General features: G+C 45.9%; 2 non-coding genes across 2 annotated transcripts; both read right to left on the reverse strand.

Moving 5' to 3' along the window:
• Window positions 1-7782: 7782 nt before the first annotated feature.
• On the reverse strand, window positions 7783-7973 carry LOC130125687 (U2 spliceosomal RNA). Its single transcript, XR_008811536.1, has one exon. It is a non-coding gene; the product is annotated as a U2 spliceosomal RNA (small nuclear RNA).
• A 3333-nt stretch (window positions 7974-11306) lies between these two features.
• LOC130125688 (U2 spliceosomal RNA) lies at window positions 11307-11497 on the reverse strand. The gene has a single exon (XR_008811537.1). It is a non-coding gene; the product is annotated as a U2 spliceosomal RNA (small nuclear RNA).
• Between the last annotated feature and the right edge of the window lie 4149 nt (window positions 11498-15646).

The following is a 15646-nucleotide window of genomic DNA, read 5'->3' on the forward strand; positions in this document are numbered from 1 at the left end:
ATTCTTCAAGATATTTTGGGGTCTTCCTCTCTCTAGTTGGGTAGCAGTTTCTGCCCTCACTATCCCCCTGGTTATTAGAAAGTGTACCACTTTCACCTCCTGTACCTGTAATCTGGGGCTGCTCATCAGTCCTAACTGGTACTACATCAGGCTCGTATGAGTCTATATCCTCATAGCTGTCTCCATCGTTGTGTGGACCTTTTTGTGTCTGGCAGTCTCTGTTGCTCTTCTGTATGAACTTAACTAATCTATGCTTTGACACTTTTCCTGTTTTTGGATAATATACATTGTATGCAGGGCTGTATTTATCATATCCTATGAAAATGCCCTTCTCGCACCTTGGATCCAGTTTCTTTTTGTCTTGTCTATAGGCATAGCACTCAGTGCCAAAAACCATCATATGGGAAATATTTGGTGTTTTCCCTGTGAAAGCACTGTATGGGGTTTGCTTTAATCGCTTACAATAGCACCTGTTGCGTATCTGTGCAGCTGTCTGCACCGCAAACCTCCATAGCTGTTTTGGCATCTTACTTTCTAGCAGCATACATCGTGCCATGTCAAATAATGTTCTCCAGTTTCGTTCTGCCGTGCCGTTCTGATGCGGCGAGTAGGGGGCACTAGTTTGGTGACTAATTTTATTTTCTCTCAGCAGATCTTGGAAACATCCTCCAGTGAACTCGGTACCATTGTCAGACCTAATGGTTTTCACCTGCCCAAAGGAGGCAGTGTCAGCTAAGAATTTTTCGGTAGCCTTAGCTGTATCACTCTTTGACCTCATGAAATATGTCCATGTCATACTGCTATAGTCATCTGTGAAAGCTATGGTGTATTTATACCCATCTTTATCAGTAGGATCGATCGGGCCGCACAGATCTGTATGGACTAGTTCAAGTATTCCTTTAGCTTTGCTATCAGCCTGTCTATTTCTAGACTCCACAAATTTTCCTTGTGTACATGTTTCACAGTTGAAGTTAGATTTGTCATTTTTCCCCTTAATCATCATTCCTTCAACTACACCTTCTAGTCTTGAAACATCATCTAAGTTACAATGACCAAGGATTCTGTGCCACGTTTCAATATCATGACATCCTTTGTATCCGTCAACATTAGCATCAGTATTATTAGCTGTAGACAAATAATACAGTTTCCCAAATACTTCAATGTTAAACTTGGTACCCTCGTTTTTATACCCCATCCAATTTTCACCTTCCTTGAAGTGGATTTCTGCTCCGTTACTTGAGGCTGCTTTAACGGAAAAAATGTCCTGAGGAAACGTCGGGATATACAGGGCCCTCCTCAGTCGTACTGTCACCTTTCTTCCTTCGCTGTCAATTAAGGTGACTTCAGCTTCTCCTCTGGCCTTGGCAACTCCGGTAGCCTTTGTCCCGTCTGCAAGTTCAATCACGTGACTCTTGGGCTTAAAGCCTTTATCGACTGTTTTGAACTTTGTAAAGTCATTTATCATGTGTGACGTCGCGCCACAGTCGACCATCAAACCTCTGTTGTTGACAGTCCGCCTCACCGGCCTGGTGTCCTCTTTCATCTTGAAGCAATATGACCTGCCTTCCCGGTCATCGGCGTCCGCCTCTATTTCTCGGTGGGTGCCGTCTGTCTCTCGGTGCGCTCCCCAGCGTCCGTCCTGGTCCCCCGCTGCACCCTGCTCTGCTCCGGTCACTCCCGCGATTGCGTCTCGCTGCTTCCCCCGGCCTCGCGCGTCTCTCCTGCGTTCCGCTCTTCTTGGTTCAGGCATGCTCGTACATGTTCGAGACATATGCCCTTTTTTGTGGCATCTGAAGCACTCAATTTCGGCCATGCTCTTTCTCTCTCTACCTCTTCCACGAGAGGTGGTGGCTGCTGTGGCAGCTCTTATCACACTGTCCCCGTCATCACCATTACTCGGCTTGTACCTTTCTGTGTCTTCAAAGCTCCTTAGTTTTGCCTTAAATTCACTGAATGTCAGGCTGTCACTACTCTGAGTAATATGAACCACGAACGGTTTGAAAGAGTCCGGCAGTGCTTTCACTACCATTCCCACTTGCAACCCGTCACTTATGTTCTCGTCGCCTCCTTTCAACAACGAGAATATTGTCTCTGCACGAACAATATACTCCGTGACGGTCTCGTTGCTTTCCATGCGAAGAGCTGAGAGTTCACAATATAAACTCACCACGCGCGGTTTCCCTTTGCCCGCGTAATGTTGCCGAAGTATCTTCAATGCCGCCCTACCGTCGGCTGCTGCATCCCGCATAATTAGTGACAAGCTCTTGTTGTCTAAAACTTGCACCAGCTCCGCGTACGCTTCTCTGTTTTTCTTGACGTCTGCTTCTCTCAACTGGACAGCATTTTCGCCCGCAGCGATAACTGGCACGTTCAGTAGAGTCTCGCTGAGTCCTCTCAACTCCATGTGGGCTAGGAAGCGAGTTTCCCATAACTCGTATCCTCTCTCGTCGCCGTCGAACAAAAGTCTATTAAATCGCTGACTAGACATGGCACTGGGCCCATAACCTGTTGCATTGTTCATATTTATGTCACGGATGTCTAGCTACATACTTGTTTGGTATGTTAATATACTTTTGTAGAGTTAGACTGCAGGAGCAAACATTAGACGTCCAGTCGTACTTGGTGGGGCAGGAAGAGAACTTTATTGCACATGCGCAGAAGTCATACACACACACGGATACCCGCAAGGACCAAAATAGCTGCTTATAGCGCAGTAAATAATACAGTGGCTGACTGGCTGTATATGTGAGACTGCACATTATGTTCAACAATTACACAAAACCTCAAAACGCTCGGAAAGTAATGCCTACAGACGTCTCAGGATTTTCTCAGGAGTCAGTCCTACTCCCACAGGTGAAGAGTCGCTGGACAGCTGGCTTGAGCAGGCTACCCTTATGAACGAAGAGTGTGAGTGCTCAGATAGAGAGAAAAGAAGGAGGATAGTTGAGAGCCTCAAAAGCCCAGCTCTAAAGATAATTCAGGCAGTTTGCATGTCAAACCCTGAAAGCTAGTCCTCCAGAGTACTTACAAGCACTTCAGAGTACATTTGGAACCTTTGAGTCAGGGGAAGACCTTTACCTACTCTTTTAGATCTCTCCATCAGCGCTGTATTGCGCTGTACTGTCCCCTAGTGTCTGCTTGTAGTTCCGGTTTGACTTTTCTGAATAAACACGTGAAAAAGCAATAGGTTATGGGCCCAGAGTGTCGCTAAAAGGCTGTTTTACACGGAGTTTTGCGTGAGATAAACGGTGTTGTGGAATTCACAATGGAAGATAAGCTGTTTATTGACAAGCTGAGCGGACCAGAGAACTGAGCAACGTGGAAATTTCAGATGGAACACTTGCTGAAAGCGAAAGGACTATGGGGCGTGCTAATGGAGACGGATATCCTAGCCGCAGATGCTAATGCACACGCACAAGCTGAATTCACGAAACGGAGAGAGAAGGCATTCTCTGTGTTAGTGCTCGATGTAAGTACACCCCAGTTGTACCTGATAACAAGCTGCCAGACTCCAAAAGAGGCGTGGAATACGCTGAAAGGACATTTTGAGAGAGATACTTTGGCAAATAAACTGTTCCTGAAGAAAAAATATTTCAGATGTGAAATGAAGGAAGGAGAAAGTTTAAATAAACATTTAAAACCAATGAAGGAACTGACTGATCAGCTAGGAGCAATAGGTTCTGTGATTGAAGAGGAAGACCAAATTATAACACTCTTGGGTAGTTTGCCACCAAGCTATGCTACAATTGTCACTGCCCTAGAAACAAAGATTGACAATTTGAGACTGCAGTTTGTTCAGCAAGCATTAATGAATGAAGAGCAAAAGCGAGTGAATGGTAATGATAACTCCAGTGGTGGTACGTCAGGTGGTGCATCAGCCATGTCATCACAATTTCGTGGAGATATGCAGGCTAACTCCAAGGCAGTGGGAGCTGAAAGACTAAGCATGTGGAGATAATACAAATGTGGGAGAGAAGGACACATAAAGTGCGACTGTCCAAGTGAGAAAAAGAAAAAGAAAACCCACAAGGCCAAAAGCATGATGTGTGAAGATGCAGAAGATTCGTCTGAAGGTGCCTTTGTCGCTAAAGAGACAAACCCGACTGAGAGGCCACAACAGGTCGAATGGTTGATTGATTCGGGAGCATCAAAGCACATGACATGTGATCAAAAAAATTCTTCAAGACTACCAGCAATTCTCAAAAGCACAGTCTGCGAAACTCGGTGACGGCAGGGTGGTTGACGCCCTAGGACTTGGCAATGTCAAAATGAGAATGACTTTCAAAGTAAGTGATGTAAAAAATGTCACAATGTATGACATGCTGTATGTTCCAAAGCTATCTGGGAATCTATTCTCAGTGGGAGCTAATGCCAGAAAAGGAAATACGGTGCAGTTTAAGAAGTCTCGCTGCTACATACGTGGGAAAGATGGAACTGTTCAAGGAATGGGAACACAAAGATCTGACGGGCTGTATCAGTTGGACGTCGGAGGAAGTTCGTCTGTCTGTCATGGTGCATCAAGTGCATCAGTAGCAGCCAGCCTGTGGCACCAGCGCCTGGGTCACGCCACCAAGCTGAAGGAACTAAAAGATCTGGTGAACGGAGTGGACTTCTTCGCAGAGAAAGTGTTTCCTTTCTGTGACGGATGTGTGGAAGGCAACTAGAAAGCCATACAAGCCAGTTGGAGAAATCCGTTCCAAACGCAAGTTGCCGCTGATTCATAGTGACGTCTGTGGTCCCATGCAGACTGAATCTGTAGGTGGAGCAAAATATTTTGTGACTTTTGTCGATGATTACTATAGATGCTGCAAGGTATACTTTCTGAAACAGACGAGTGAAGTCCTTAGCAAATTCAAGGAATTTGAGAAAACATTCTCCAATGAGTGTGGGCAGAACGTCACGAGACTGAGAAGAGACAATGGTGGTGAGTACACATCAAAGGAGTTTCAAGAATATTTGAAGGCTCAAGGTAGCCACCCTGACATGACTGTACCTCACTCACCACAGCAAAATGGTGTTGCAGGAAGAAAAAATAGGACATTAATTGAAGTAGCTAGAAGTATGCTGTTTCATGCTAAGTTGCCAAAGATGTACTGGGCAGAGGCTTAAGCAACCGCAGCTTACATACAGAACAGGCTGCCCACATCTGTCCTGAAGCAAGAGACACCCTACGAGAGATGGTGTGGCAAAAAGCCGGACATGAGTCACATGAGAGTGTTTGGCTGTGTTGCTTATGCACATATCCCAGACATAGAGAGAAGAAAACTGGACAAGAAGGCTGTGAAGCTTCGTTTCATGGGATATGCAAACAATGCCAAAGGCGATCGCCTGTTTGATGACGAGAAAAGGAGGATTCTAATTCGTCGTGATGTCATCTTTAATGAGTCAGACTTCGACTGGAAACAGGAAGGGGAAGTGACCTGCTCAGAGAACGAGATAACCATGAACACAGATGAAGGTGGAACACCAGATGACGAGGTCACTGTCGATGAAGCTGCTAGAGAAGGCGGCAGAATCAGAAGGGCTGATATAGTGACTGGTGATCATGCCAATGTGTGTCGTGTCATAGAGCCAAGCACACTGAAAGAAGCAATGATAAGTACTAATGCAAAGGAATGGCAGGAGGCGGCTGACTTGGAATATGAGTCACTGCTGGAAAATGAGACGTGGGACTTAAGTGGAGTTACCAAAGGATAGAAAGGCCATAGGATCAAGATGGGTGTTCAAAGTCAAGCATCATAGTGATGGACGAGTGGAGAGATACAAGTGCAGACTCGTCGCTAAGGGCTACTCACAGTTGTATGGTGCTGACTACGATGAAGCTTTTTCACCCGTGGTACGAGTCAGCTCAATTCGTACATTACTGTCCTTTGCCATCCAGAACAATCTACATGTGCACTAGGTGGACGTAGTAACTGCATTCCTTAATCCACACCTGGAAGAAGAAATCTACATGGAGCAACCAGAGGGATACATCAAACCAGGGCAGGAACAGCTGGTGTGTAAACTGAAGAAATCAATCTATGGACTGAAGCAGTCTCCTCACTGCTGGAGCAAGGCTTCCACGGAGTTCATGGTGGAAATTGGATTTAAACAAAGCATATCAGACCCTGTGTGTTTGTGAGATCAAGAAAAGGGCTTGAGATACTCCCTGTTAATGTGAATGATCTGATTCTGATTACAGAGTCGATTGCAAGCATTAACGAGTTGAAAACGGCTCTCAAGAAGTGCTACAAGATGAAGGACATGGGTCAGCTGTCCTATATCCTGGGCATCTCTGTTGTCCAAGACAAAGAATAGAACTGTGTCTTACTTCATCAGAAGCATTATATTGAAGCCATTCTTCAGAAATATGGGATGGATAACGCAAATCCTGTTGCAACTCCTGCTGATGCCAACGTCAAATTGAAAAAAAGTGATGGTGTCAGTAAGCCTGTTAACCAAAGTACCTATCAGTCCATGGTAGGAAGTCTGCTGTATGCTGCGATGGCCACACGACCAGACATAGCTCAAGCAGTGAGTGCTGTGTCAAAGTTAAACGCAAATCCAGATGCCGCACATCTGACTGCTGTGAAGAGAATACTTCGATACTTGAAAGGTACAGTGAACCTTGCTCTCAAGTACGAGCGGTCAGAGTCTGGAACTTTGATCGGCTTCTCAGATGCTGACTGGGCCGGTGATCAGGATGACCGCCGCTCAACAACCGGCAACACAGTCTTACTGAGTGGAGGAGCAGTGAGCTGCCTCATCAAGAAACAGGCAACAGTTGCACTTTCAATAGCAGAAGCCGAGTACGTCGCACTCAGTCAAGCTGCTCAAGAGGGTACCTGGCTGAGACGATTACTGAATGATCTCGGAGTGGATGCTACGCCCACAGTGATCCTGGAGGACAACCAAGGAGCCATTGCAATCGCGAAGAATCCAAGTGGATCACTCAAGGACTAAACACATAGACATTCGCTACCACTACATCCGTGAATGTGTGCAGAATGGGCAAATAGAACTGCAATATTGCCCAACAAATGACATGAAGGCAGATATCTTGACCAAGCCACTGACTAAACAGAAGTTTGAATATCTTAGGAGAGAGATTGGGCTTTTCCCTATGTAATTCTGACCACTGTAATAGGCGGTGTTTTTCTGTTGAAAAGGGTAAGAAAGCTGTAAGAAAGGCTGTAAGAAAGGGAATCTTGCAAGTTTTTTTCCAGTTTAAAGATGTATTATCTTGACATTATTTGCGAAGGAGAACATGGCTCTTAGTAATATAATTTAGTGTGAAGTGCCTTAATGCCATTGTGTGGGAGTGTTGTAATACAGTAATTTGACAATGGGTGTCGCTAATGCGCTGTACTGTCCTCCAGTGTCAGTCAGCTTGTAGTTCCGGTTTGACTTTTTTGAATAAACACATGAAAAAGCAATAGAATAAGCCCTTCAAAAAAAAATCAACGTCTAAAGTGCTGTTGTTTTTCTTGCGCTTTTGTATGTGTTTAAGTCGGAGAGTACTGCTGATGTGTGTGGCTGCCGCTTGTGTCTCTCTCTCCCTCCCCCCCATCCACCCCTGTAAACCTAGGTTAGGTTTAACTGTTGTAATGTTTACTGTAAAGCGAATTTGAGTGTTAAATGATCGCTATATAACATTAATTTATCATAATAAAATATTCTGACTGTCTTGAAGATATGTTAAAGTTAGAAATAGCACAAAAGCAAAATAGAACTTCAATTGCACAGACGCTCTGCACTGAAGCACGCTTCTGTTCCAGAGTTTGTTATATGACATCAAAGAGGGGGTGCACCGTTCCTGGAAGTACTGCAATACCAGGTCGATGCGTGGAGTGGACGGAGCAAGCCCCTATTCCATCTCCCTGTTCCAAAAATCAATTTAATATATGGTCCCCGGGTAGGGGACGTATCAGATATTAAACTGATAAGAACAGATACTACACTTGATCTTAGCCAAAAGGCCGAGAAGCGATACTGAACAAACGCTGAGCTGTGATACTCATTCCCCTACATATAAATTGCAACGACGGTTCCACCAAATGCCACATGCCGCTCATCTGTGTACAAACAAAAAACTCTGCAAATTGCGAAAGAGTAAAATGTTGACGATTCTGGATGCTTGTTAAACGCAAAAAAGGGAGTTAAATCGAAAACACAAAGGCTTTCTTTGATCACGTGGTACCACTACAGCCAATGCGAAATGATTAAAGACGATGACGCGAAACATCCAGTCGCTTTAAGAACGGTGCGATTAAGTTGTTCCGTTTTCTACTGACTGTGTCATTGTGGCACAACTCTATGACGTATCCAAACAGAATCGTCTAAGATCTGCTAAAAGACGGACTTTCGGATCTAACGCATTTCACCATGGTGAATGAACCTCCCTAGAGGACAACCCGGAAACTACACCCATGTGACCTTTCTCCGTTTTACCTCCACTCATGCAGCCAGCATCCATGTATCGTTTGATCATTTTACATCCAATTTAGAATCAAAAATCAGAAAACTAATAAAGTTATTAGTTATTAGAATATTACTGATATTTTGCTTTCCAATCTCTGTTAGTGCATTATTTCGCTACTGCATTTTCAATCTTTCAATTCGTTCAGAAAATACATTTCCCATTTATCCCCGATTGAAGCAGCTTTTGCGGTTTGGAGGGGTATTAATATTGAGTTTGTTGTGACGTGGGTCATATGCTGCTGCGCTGACTATAGTGTCTATTATTGACCCAGTTTATTATTAGCTGACTGATTTTTTTTATTTGTTTACGGTTGTTATGTTTTTGTTTTTTGTTTTCTTAGTTTCTGTAAGTTGTTACAGCGTTTAACAATAAATCAGTTTATAATGTCTCTAAGGATTATAAACTTTCTTCTTCCTCTCCTCTTGATTTTATTGGCAGTTGGCAAAAAGCTTTCGGGCACATTACCGCCACCTGCTGATCTGGAGTGTGGGCTAAAGAGCGACCCTCAATACTTCTGCCAAAGAAATACAATCAAAACAATAAACACAAAAATATAAATAAAGGGAACCAAGTGAAAAAATAACACTAATATTTCTCAAATGGGATAGGCTCCAGCATCCCGCGACCCTGAGAGCAGGATAAGCGGTTTGGATAATGGATGGAAGGATGGATGCTCCTACTCATTACTCTTGATGATCTTAAATATTCTTGAAGGAGATTCCAACACTTGTCCCTGAAGATTTTTTTTTTAATTTTTAGAATATTACTGATATTTTGCTCTCCAGTCTCTCTTACTGCATTCTTTAAAACATCTTTCTCTGAGTCACATTTCTGGCAATACAGTCCATTACATTACATTACAGTCATTTAGCCGACGCTTTTATCCAAAGCGACTTACAATAAGTGCATTTAACTTAGGAAATCAGGAGAACTACTAGTCATCAGAGGTCATAAGTGCATCTAAACAAGCATCTAAGAGCAAAACCAGTGCGAAAGTAAAAGTGCAAGAAAGAGATTTTTGTTTGTTTTTTAAATGAGTGAATACAATAAGTGCTAAGAACAAGTAACAGGGTAGTAGTTCTTAAAGAGGTGAGTTTTCAACCTGCGCCGAAAGATGGGCAGCGACTCCGCTGTCCTGACATCAGTGGGGAGTTCATTCCACCACAGTGGGGCCAGGACAGAAAAGAGCCGTGACCGGGTCGATCAGCAGCAGGGGCCTCTGAGCGACGGGGCAACCAGACGTCCCGAGGCAGCAGAGCGAAGTGGTCGGGCGGGGGTGTAGGGCTTGACGATGGCCTGGAGATAGGAAGGAGCTGTTCCTTTCACTGCCCTGTAAGGCTAGCACCAGAGTCTTGAACTGGATGCGAGCAGTTACTGGGAGCCAGTGTAGGGACATGAGAAGGAGAGTTGTGTGGGAGAACTGAGGGCGGTTGAACACCAGACGAGCTGTGGTCCACTGTTTCTTCCTCTCCACAATATTCACACTTTCCATTATTATGCTTTCAAAAGAAATAAAGCTAACTGTTTCGACCAGTATGACCACCCCTTAAGCTTATGACCCTCTCCTCTCCCATTTCATCCTCCAGACACTGCACTCCCCAACTAAGAGGTCGGACCACCATGTTTAAGTCTACCTGTAAACCTTACTAATACAGCTGAAAATGACAATAGAAATAACAAGTGAACCGATTCAACATGTGTCCGCAATTTAAATCAACAAATAGATGACTCCCTAGTGTGAAGTGACATTATGACGACCTATACTTTCTGATAATAGTCAAACTCCCGACGTTAATCACAACTTTAGGACCAATTACGGCTGCACCTCAATTCGCAGTCGTACTCACTGTAAGGTAAATGTATTCTTAACAATAAAGGGGTTGGGGGGGCGTTCCTGGAGGTACTGCAATACCACTTGACCCCTTAAGATTTTTTTTTAGAATAGTACTGATATTTTGTTCTCCAATCTCTCTTAGTGCGTTCTTTAAAACTTGTTTCTCTGAGTCACGCAATACAGTAAGACACGGTCCACTGTGTCTTCCTCTCCACAATATTCACACTTTCCATTATTGTGCTTTCCATGCAGATATAGAGCGAACTGTTTCGAGCAGTATGACCATCCCTTAATCTTGTGACTCTTCTATTTCACCTTCCAGACGCTGCACTCCCAACTAAGAGGTCGCACCACCATGTTTTACAGCTGAAACGACAATAGAAATAAGTTAACCGATTTCACATGTATCCGCAATCGGCTCTGTGCATACCTATAGTCCCATGACTTCCTGTCTCTACTGCAGCGGTCACACCAGTTTACGGTTTGTCGGCGCGTGCTATTGACAATGGTGCATTTTTCGCGATTCCGCAAGATTTACCATGGATGAATGTCAACGACGCACAGAATTGTCGACAAAGTTTCACCTGCACCTGCCAGCAAATCAAGTTACGTCCGCCCGACCTTGATATGTACATCTTGAAACTTTTCACCCGTTTGCTGGTAGGTTCAGGTGAAAGTTCGTCGACAATTCTGTGCATGTCGTTGACATTTATCGACGGTAATTCTGGCAGGCATCGCTAAAAATGTGTCATTGTCAATTTCACACGCCACCAAACAGGAAACTGGTGTGACCGCTGCAGTAAAAACCCGTAGCCGGCGGACTACGGTGGTGCACCGAGTAGATTTAAATCATCCGTTTGACTACACCCATGTGACTTAGCGTGAGGCGAACTTGGGACGTCATATACATGTACAGCTATTGACACTAGATATCCCATCATATGTTACGTTCTCAAGGTCATATATACACAATTACAGAAAAAGCGAGAGCATTACTTTTAACAATAGAGGGGGTGCACCGTTCCTGGAAATACTGCAATACCAGGTCGATGCGTGGAGTGGACGGAGCAAGCCCCTATTCCATCTCCCTGTTCCAAAAATCAATTTAATATATGGTCCCCGGGTAGGGGACGTATCAGATATTAAACTGATAAGAACAGATACTACACTTGATCTTAGCCAAAAGGCCGAGAAGCGATACTGAACAAACGCTGAGCTGTGACACTCATTCCCCTACATATAAATTGCAACGACGGTTCCACCAAATGCCACATGCCGCTCATCTGTGTACAAACAAAAAACTCTGCATATTGCGAAAGAGTAAAATGTTGACGATTCTGGATGCTTGTTAAACGCAAAAAAGGGAGTTAAATCGAAAACACAAAGGCTTTCTTTGATCACGTGGTACCACTACAGCCAATGCGAAATGATTAAAGACGATGACGCGATACATCCAGTCGCTTTAAGAACGGTGCGATTAAGTTGTTCCGTTTTCTACTGACTGTGTCATTGTGGCACAACTCTATGACGTATCCAAACAGAATCGTCTAAGATCTGCTAAAAGACGGACTTTCGGATCTAACGCATTTCACCATGGTGAATGAACCTCCCTAGAGGACAACCCGGAAACTACACCCATGTGACCTTTCTCTGTTTTACCTCCACTCATGCTGCCAGCGTCCATGTATCATTCTATCATTTTTTTTTAGAACCCAAAATCAGAAAACTGATAACAAATTAAAAAAAAAAATCCAAAAACCAATAAAGGACTGTTTTTCGTTGTTTTGGTTTTGTTCTGAAGTTAAAAGTAGAACATGAGAAAATGGGATAGTTGTCTTCGATTTTGTCATTTAACATTTCTGATAATGGATGGACTTCTTGTGACCAGGAAGTCATTGCCCCCCGCCCTCCGAGCCTGGACATACGTGAGTAGCTGCCCCAACTCATCCAGTCATTCAGCTGTGTCCGGCCGCTACTGGACTTGGGAGTGCGGTGAAGTGAGCCGCCCAGTGTGAAACCGCGGTCAAGTCAACCGCTGTCTGAATTTCATTGCAAAAGTGGCGTAATTAAGACCAGGACGCCTTCTGAGCGAGGCTACGGTCCTGAAAGATACATATAAGCGTTTTCTATCATGTTATTTGTTTGTGTGTGTGTGTGTGTGTGTGTGTGCGTGCGTGCGTGCGTGTGTGCGCGTGTGCGTGTGGTAGAGGCGTCCGGCGGCAGCCGCCGTGGCCTCGTCCTTTGCTACCGCTCTGCCTCCTCCTCCGCAGTCTCCTCCGCAGCTGCTGCCCCCTCAGAAGAGCTCCAAGTCTAGCCGCGTACCCTGTGCTTGTCCTTCCAAGGAACCTCTCCGAAAGCGGCGCAAGAAACAACGACGGGTTGGGAGCGGGGGTGTTGTTAAAGTTAATGCTGTCGCGGGCTGATATTTACGCCTCAGTGTTGACGAGCGGCGCGGGCGAATACACGATGCCGCGACAGACCGGGTGGCCGTTAGCTACTGTTAGCTAGCAATAGCGGCTAGCGACCGCGCTATGCTAACCTGCTGTCCTGACGCTCGGTAGCGTAACGTTAACTTTATATTTGTAGACTCACCCTTTTGGTGTTCAACGACGAAATTCAATTCAATTTATTGTCATTAAAAACAATGTGCAGGCACATGTTAAAAATGAAATGAGGGCTGTGGCTTCACCAAACAGTGCAAGACAGACACAGACAAACACAGCAAACACAATATAAGATATACACACATGAAGGCCAAAAGCTAAAAATAAGTTAAAAGAGAGCTGGAGTACAAAATATTTAAAAATATCTACAGATATTCAGTGGGTAGCCAGGTTCAGGTGGGCAACAGCTTGTGGAAAGAAGCTGTTTTTAACTCTGGTAGTGCGGGCTCTGAGGCTCCTGTAGCGCCTCCCAGAGCGCAGGGGGGAGAACGGTCCATGGTTGGGGTGGGTGGGATCTCTGCTGATGCTCAGACTCCTTCGAAGGCAGCGTTTGTGATAAATGCCTTTTGTGGCTGGGAGCTGGGTACCGGTGATATGCTGGGCCGCCTTGACGATCCGCTGCAGAGCTTCCTGGTCTACTGAGGTGCAGTTGCCGTACTACACTGAGATGCAGATGGTCAGGATGCTCTCTATGGTGCAGTGGTAGAAGTTGGTGAGAATTTTGGGGGTAGACGGGCGCTCCTCAGCCGCCTCAGGAAATGCAGGTGTTGTTGGGCCTTTTTCACAAGGGCCTGTGTGTTTAATGTCCACGAAAGGTCCTCGCTGATGTGGACTCCAAGGAATTTAAAGCTGGAAACATGCTCCACTTCCACCCCATTGATGTGAATGGGGGAGTGGCTGCAGCTCCTAGACCTCCTGAAGTCCACAATCAGCTCCTTTGTCTTCTGCACATTAAGGACAAGATTGTTGGTAGTACACCATGATGTGAGGTGCTCAATCTCGTCTCTGTAGGCCATCTCGTCATTGTTGGTGATACGGCCAATGACTGTGGTATCATCTGCAAACTTAACTATAACATTTGAAGGGTGACTTGGCAGGCAGTCGTGGGTAAAGAGGGAGAAAAGGAGGGAGCTCAGAACACAGCCTTGAGGGGCACCTGTGCTGAGGGTCAGGGTGGAGGAGGAGTGGTCACCTAACCTAACAGACTGAGGTCTGTTGGTCAGGAAGTCCAGGATCCAGTTACAGAGGGAGGAGTTGAGGCCAAGGGAGAGGAGTTTGGTGGTTAGTTTGGCAGGGATGATAGTGTTGAAGGCAGAGCTGTAATCTATAAACAGTATCCGGACGTATGCGTTGTTAAGTTCAAGGTGGGTCAGAGCAACATGCAGGGCAGTGGCAATGGCATCCTCAATACACCTTTTGGGACGGTAGGGGAACTGATGTGGGTAGAATGCGGAGGGGATAATGTTTTTGGTGTGAGCCAGAACCAGTCTTCCAAAGCATTTCATGGCAATGGGGGTGAGTGCTGTGGGTCGGTAGTCATTCAGACATGTGGATGTTGGTTTCTTGGAGACAGGAATGATAGAGGTGGTCTTAAAGCATGCTGGGACTTTAGATTTGGACAGTGAGAGGTTAAATACAGGTGTGAAGACCTCAGCCAGCTGGTCGGCACATTCCCGGTAGACCCAACCCGGTATGCCGTCTGGTCCGGCAGCCTTCCGTGTGTTCACTCTGCGCAGTGATTCTCTGACCTCTGCAACTGATAAGAGTGAGCACCTGGTTTTCTGGGTGGCTGGGGATTAAAAGGGGGTCTAACTGATCACTCTCTGTCTCTCTGGCTCTTTGCTGGTATAGGGGTTTGCTTGGGGCTGTAACCTGGCGGGTTCCGGCATAGACGGGAGGAGCAGCTCGACTCACGTCTAGGATTCCAGATAACAACTGCCTACGCTCCCGGGTCAAGCTGGCTATCCCCGCGACAGCGCGTGCCCCCCACCTAATGGCAGCTTCCCTCTCTAGTAACCCTGACAACAGCTCCTGTCCCGACAATCTAGATCGGTATTCGCAACACTACCTCCCCCCCTCTAGACTGCTGAGTCCCTTCAGCGCCTAATCACTAACTTATTAAAATAACAGAACACGCTGCCTAGTAACTGCAGTAAACGTAAAAGTAAAAAGTCTGGCCTGAACCGCCAGCTATCTTCAATTGCCCAAACATAACTAACAGGGCCTCTCAAATATTAAAAAAAAAACACTTAACTTAGCTAACCCCAACTATCTCGGCAACTGATCTGACTAACCCTTAACTAATGTCAGTCAGTCGCGGTCTCCGTCCGTCAGGAGTCGTCTTGGTAGCGGGCAGGCCTGGTTATGGACCTGCCCCTCCTGGTAAGTTGGGCTGGGTTGGCAGCTTCTTCGTCTGACCCAGAGCTGGAGCCACTCGGGGGTGCCGGTTGGGTCTTTGCTCTTCGTCGGCGATGACGTGCAGCAGACTGTCCACGGCTCTGCATCGGTCGAGGAGATATCCCGGGGAACGCTCTGACCTCCGGCGGTCGCTTCATGGAGAGGTCGGGGGCATCTGTGTCTTGGCTGGATTCCCATGATGAGTGGGGGTACTTGCAGGAGAGCTGGTGCAGACAGGCGGTGTATGTGCATCCTCCACTGCGTCCTTAACTTCATCACTCAGCAGGTGTCACTTGGCTGGTTTGAGTTTCAGTCTGTACTGTTTCATGCGCTCGAAAGGGGGTCTAGCTGATCACTCTCTGGCTCTCTGGCTCTGCTGGAATAGGGGTTTGCTTGGGGCTGTAACCTGGTCCCGGCATAGACGGGAGGAACTGCTCGACTCACGTCTATACTTGTAGGATTCCAGATACAACTGCCTACGCTCCCGGGTCAAGCTGGCTATCCCCG

Source organism: Lampris incognitus, chromosome 15 (assembly GCF_029633865.1).
Source record: "Lampris incognitus isolate fLamInc1 chromosome 15, fLamInc1.hap2, whole genome shotgun sequence".
Taxonomy (NCBI): domain Eukaryota; kingdom Metazoa; phylum Chordata; class Actinopteri; order Lampriformes; family Lampridae; genus Lampris; species Lampris incognitus.